This window comes from Bacillus rossius, chromosome 13 (assembly GCF_032445375.1).
Source record: "Bacillus rossius redtenbacheri isolate Brsri chromosome 13, Brsri_v3, whole genome shotgun sequence".
Taxonomy (NCBI): domain Eukaryota; kingdom Metazoa; phylum Arthropoda; class Insecta; order Phasmatodea; family Bacillidae; genus Bacillus; species Bacillus rossius.
The window spans coordinates 19,757,857-19,763,856 of record NC_086340.1 but is presented as its reverse complement, the minus strand read 5'-3'; the positions used below and the strand labels follow the sequence as shown (position 1 = coordinate 19,763,856).

General features: G+C 34.1%; 1 protein-coding gene across 1 annotated transcript in view; it reads left to right on the top strand.

Moving 5' to 3' along the window:
* Positions 1-211: 211 nt before the first annotated feature.
* Positions 212-6,000, top strand: part of LOC134538318 (zinc finger C2HC domain-containing protein 1C) — a 129,512-nt gene continuing 123,723 nt past the window's right edge. Inside the window, exon 1 of the mRNA XM_063379529.1 lies at positions 212-549. The gene's annotated coding sequence lies outside the window, so the exon portion shown is untranslated. The remainder of the gene's footprint in view (positions 550-6,000) is intronic.

Here is a 6,000-nt window from a genome sequence, read left to right as displayed (position 1 = left end):
CATTTCATACTGGTGGTATTAGCTTCGACAGTTAATTACTTTAAGAGTCAAAATTAACTAAATGTTGGGGGGAATTGTGAAGAAATGTATCAGTTTTATTGCGCGAGTGCCATTATTTTAAAGGTTCCGTACCGTCATACTATAACCCCCGACTGTCAGATACAGCAGCTTGTTGTTGCCAAGGCGACGCGACGACGCGGTTAGCTTGGGGGTCGGTTACCGTCAGCTGAGCGCGCAGTTGGTTCCAGAGATCGCCGCGCGGCGCGCTGTCTTACGTGGGGGGGAGCCACGGCGTGTTTTGAAAAGATTCCGGCGCCGCCAACCGGCCACTGCACTTCAGCCGGTGCACTCTGGGAAGGCCCGCGACGACCGTTACACACGTTCTGCTCCGAGTGCGTGCTAGTGTTAAGATTTCAAGTCTCATTTCCTTTTTCGTTCCGCCTTGATAAAGTGTCGGGATACCAACCTTCGCTTAAAACAGGTTGTTAGTTATGTGTGGTGGCCTTCGCGTCGTTTCCACGAGTTTTTGAAGTTTTGTTTCTCATTCAGGTGAGTACTACATTCTTCATTTCGCCAATTAATTTAAATCAAAATTTATTCAATTTTTTCAAGATGTTTCAATTTTTTTTTTTTTGACGTGGAAGGCAATTAAGTGTCCGTTGTGTGCCAGGTTTTAATTATTTTTTTTTTTCAGTGGCGGATACAGGAATCTTTATCAGGGAGGGTTTTAAATTATAATTAGATATCATGTATTAAAAAAAACTTACGTCAACAACAAGAGGTTTGGACGGTTACGTTATCATTATCAATATCAACATTGTCACTTCCTGTGCAGGCGTTGTGACAGTTCACCTGCGACACCAGAAATAACATACCGCCTTCACCAAAAAATAAAAAATAAAAATAAAAAAAAAACATTTTTCATACCTTTGGAGAAAGGGTGATAAACCCCCCATTCCTCTACTCTTCCCCATCCCTTATATTTCTTGAATCCGCTACTGTTATTTTTATTCAAGATTAATGAGCAGCCGGAACTTCGAAATTTCACTAACGCGATTTTGGTTTCCGAACTTGCTATTGGAAACGATAAGGAATTATACTGGTTACATTTGTATACATTTGTACTTAAGGGATACATTTCAAACTTGATAAATATTATTAACCACCGATCATAAATTCCTTTTTTATTTTAAATGTATTACTACTGCATTACTGATACCAACCATGTAATTATCTTACTGTACTGTCAGTGACAGTACTATATAAGTATGGGATAAAATATACATTGTATTAGTTTTCATTGCTGTTTTTGTGAAGATATTTTTAATTAATTTTATTCATAAATCACATTTTTTATAAGAAATAATACATAATCACACACATTTACGCATATTCAATCACACAATAGACGTATAGAGACTCAGAAATTTTGCGATTTGTTTGGCGTCAGGCTGAGATTCACAGTACTGTGTACACTGTTCCCACGTGTGCTTTCCTACTGGCTGATTTCTTACTGCAGAAACTAGGTACACTTCTTTGTAGAGTACGTGATTCGGTCTCTCTCCTGCTAGCTGGTAGTTGACTGGCCCGCAGTCTTAGAGGGGCGTGTGTAAACTGCCAATTGTGATCTAATCATCAACGCAATAGAGAGGTAAACCTGTTTGCAGTTAACTGTGCGGTCAAAAAATATTCCTGTAAAATTCGCGATTTAAATCCCTAAAGGATATACTCCATGATCCTCTATGCACTCGTGCAAATTACATCTGCTGATTGGTTACCGACTCGTAACACCTGTTAACTGGAATGATCGTGATTCGCTAATTATTCTTCTGTTAAAGATTTTTCATTGGCCCAGAGTCCTTCAGATAAACTGTAGCCCAATCACTGAAGCAAAATAATGTCAAAAGTATTTGGACTCTATCCTATCGCGAAATGAATCCGCGAAATTTACAGGTCTCTATCCATGACATTCGTGTCTCTCTCGCTGTACCTAACTATAAACACGATCATTTTGCCGATTATTTCCGCCCCATGCTATATTCAACTGTTTTTTTTTTTTTTTTTTCTTTCTTTTCATTTTCCTTATTAAAACGTGCCCATTGGCTATTGTCGAGGATAGAGGTATCTCATCGTTTGGACTGGGTCACACACTTTAAATTTGTTTTTTACATAAACATAAATATTCATGTAAAATTACAGATTTTTTTTTTATTTGCACATTTACGTGAAACCAACTTTATCACTTCAAATTAGTGTTCGCACTACTACTTTTAAAAAATTATTTTCGTCAAGGAATTCTAATATAATAAGTACTGTCTATCTTGTTAAAATTCATTAAACAGGTAATACTATAAAGTTTCCGCATACTATATAAGTTATACTTCCACGGCATTACTAAAATATTAACCAGAATTTTTTTTAAACACGTATTATAACACTAAGTATATGTTTGTATATTAGTTGTTTTTTTTTAACGAGTGAAATCAGTCTGTAAATAATTTTTGCAAGCAAACCTTAAACGTTTGAGCTGTTTCGATTTTATATATGTTATATTATGTTATTAAAAAGTTTTTTTAAATGTTTCTAGTGACGAGATTTGAACGATGTCCTTGAGGTTAACAAACGCGCGCTCAACCGCTGTGCTTTTGAACCCGTTGGCATATTGCAAGGAGAATGTGTAGGCTACTATAATCATTATAATATCAGTTTTCTTAGGTATTTTAAAACTTGAGATTACTTTTTACTGTGACTATTTTAGTTTACCAAATATATTCCGGAGTAGTTTCGCTATCATAAAGATCAATTTGGCACACCAATACGTTTGGTATGTACCCTAATGTTTACAAAACTGACTTTATATATGTTTATGTAGCTACACGTAAGTCCGCTATCTTGTTTACACATTAACACGCCTAAATCAGCCTACTGTCAAACTTTAAATATCAGACACCGCAGAATATTCCGCTGAAGAATTTTGTCGTGAAAAAGTTAACAGCACATACGAACACGGTGATCGGGCTAACAACGATGAGACAGGTTCAACAAACGGCGAACAGTCAAACCCAACGATGATAACAGGTATTTCGGACAACACAACGACGACAGAACAAAACGAACACAGTAAGCAGACTTCACGTGACAAAACAGTTGCGAAGTTTCGGGGACTGATATCTGTTCCCGCTTTAAGTAATTCTTGCAATGGCGAATTTTGATTTAATGCAATTTTTTGGACATACGCCATTGCAATTTTTGTGGGTTTTGTGTTTTGTTTTTTATCCTTGCAGTTTGTCCATGACAAACAGTGCAAAACTGCAATGCTGTATGTCTGTATTTCAGCGTTGAACTAGAACTGGGTTTTGTTTGTATGTACTAACAATAGCCAATTTGTCAAAGCAAACTTTTTTTTATGCTGCAACTTAATTATTTCAAAGGACGTTGTACATCATTAAAAAAATTTTGTCAATGGAACAGAAATATTCACGTAAAATTTCAGTTATTTGTAAATTTGTACATTTCCTCAAAAACAACAGTATCACTACAAAATAACGTTCGCAGTAATACTAGGTACAGATTCTAAACCCGGGAATTTATTCTGTGTGTTGTCTCGGTAACTTCAATAGTTAAAGCTATTTGTAAACCTTTCCCTGGATATCTTTCCAGTATTAATGCGCACATTAATAAGCATTAAAAAAAATAAAGTCAAATTATTGAATATTGGATTGTCTTTTACATGATTCAAAAATTATGCTGAATGAAACATCAATTAAAATATAAAATTATGGGCCAATTTTCGTAAGAAATACTCAATTTTATCTCGGAAAACGTATTTAATGTATGCAAAAATAACCATAGATAGATGTAATGTACAAAGTTATAATAGCTTTCTTGTGGTGTTACAAACTAATTATTGGCAATACGTTTCCAAATAAAAAAGTGCATATAATTTTTTTATGTGTACCTGGAAATCTTAAGATTGTGAATTTATATATAGTTTGACTTTAAGTGGTGTGTTCTACATTGTGGTAGTTTCGGGGTGGGCACCTGTCCCTACCTATTGCTAGAGACCCGAATCTATCAAAACTGAAGTGTAACATAAACAAAAATTGAGGTTAGGTTCTGTTAATCTATGGTTTCATTGTTGTGACAATGCGTGACAATGCACATGTTTGGGGTAATTAACGACACAAAATTTTAAGAAATCAGAGAAAATTAAAAATGATAGAACAAAAAAAAATACTAAAAATAAGCATTTCAGTTATCAGTGAAACAAAAATGTTATATTTCACTGCCTTGATTCAACGCACACATCAGCTATTTAGTGGTTGCTTGCCATTTGATGTCACAGATTTATACCTTGGCTCACAAATATCAAGGATTTTAACGAAACACACGCTTATTACATGAATAAGTGAGTGAAGCCGTTTTTCTTTTTTCCTTCTGCTAATTGTTGCGCCATATTGGTTAGACGCCCGAAACATTGGCTAAGTGAAAAAGGGGGGGGGGGGGGGTTGCGATGTGGAATCAGTTTTAAATGATTTTTTTTGTAATGAAATTGACTGGTTTTTTTTTAAGGACAGAGATTCTAATTCATACCTTAGCTGGCCATCATCTGACGTCATCAATAACCAGGGTATGAATAAATCCTGATTTTTTTTAAAAAATCAAAAAAATCAGATTTTTTGATTAAAATCGGTTTTTTTTTGATTAAAATCAGATTTTTTTGATTAAAATTTAAAAAATTGTAATCTTTGTAATATACAGTACATTTTCATGACTGTTTTCATGACTTGACTTTGCTCTACAGTACAATTACATAATAACAGATTAATTCATTTTGTAAAGACAACTAGCCTAATTTTCTTCCTTTGAAATAACCACATTTTACATTGCATAATGTTTTAAGGAAACATTAATGATGTCACTTTATAAAAATTTTTAGTACAGTAACATAGTTAACATTAGTAAAAAAAATATGTCTTATAGGAAATAACTACATAATTGAAAATATATCATATTTAAATGTAACTTTGTCACTTCTGTCATCCCTTATAGTCTTATAGTCCAATTGTTCTAAATAAAGTAATTTAAATCAAAACCACAATTTCCTTTTGTTCTTCTTCTCAGAATTGCACACATTCGAGAGTATTCAAAGTAAAACTTCTACATAAAATATTACTTATTTAAAATTTTAAACAAAAATACAAGTTTTGCAGCTTTTTCTGTACCCAGTCGATTTCTTAATGTTGACTGAACCAAACCAGACATACCAAAGAACTGAAAATTTCCTTCCTACAGTTCTGAAATTATCATTGACATTGTTGGAAGGCAAACCTGTTGCCAAAGAGATATGACACACACACACACAACACAAACACATGAGGTAGAGGAGAGAAGAGAGAAAATGAGATGGCATTTAAAGTTACATTCCACCCACCTATATTTAATGTGTTTCAAAATAACTATAAATACATTGTAGAAGAAATTAAGTACTATTCAATTTCCATTCTATCTTTGCAGCAGTCAATTTTTATGTAAGTAGGCATGATTACTTGGTTTAAACAATACAGTATAGGAAATATTAACGTTCATATTATCATATTATAAATTGATTTTATTCACTGATTTTAAAAAAAAAAATCACATGATTTAAATCATGATTAAAATCACGATTTAAATCATGCTGATTAAAATCAACATACCCTGTCAATAACCATTTCTGTTAATGTTCTGGGCGAATGGAGAGTTTAAAAAAGTGACTTCAACCACGTCACGGCATGTGTCGTCTCCCGACAAGTAGGACCTAAACCCAAGTTCGTGATCGTAGAGACCTGTAAAATTCGCGATTTCAAATCCCTAAAGGATAGACTCCATGATCCTCTATGCACTCGTAAAAATTACATCTGCTGATTGGTTACCGACTCGTAACACCTGTTGACTGGAATGATCGTGATTCGCTAATTCTTCTGTTGAAGATTTTTCATTGGCCCAGAGTCCTTCAGA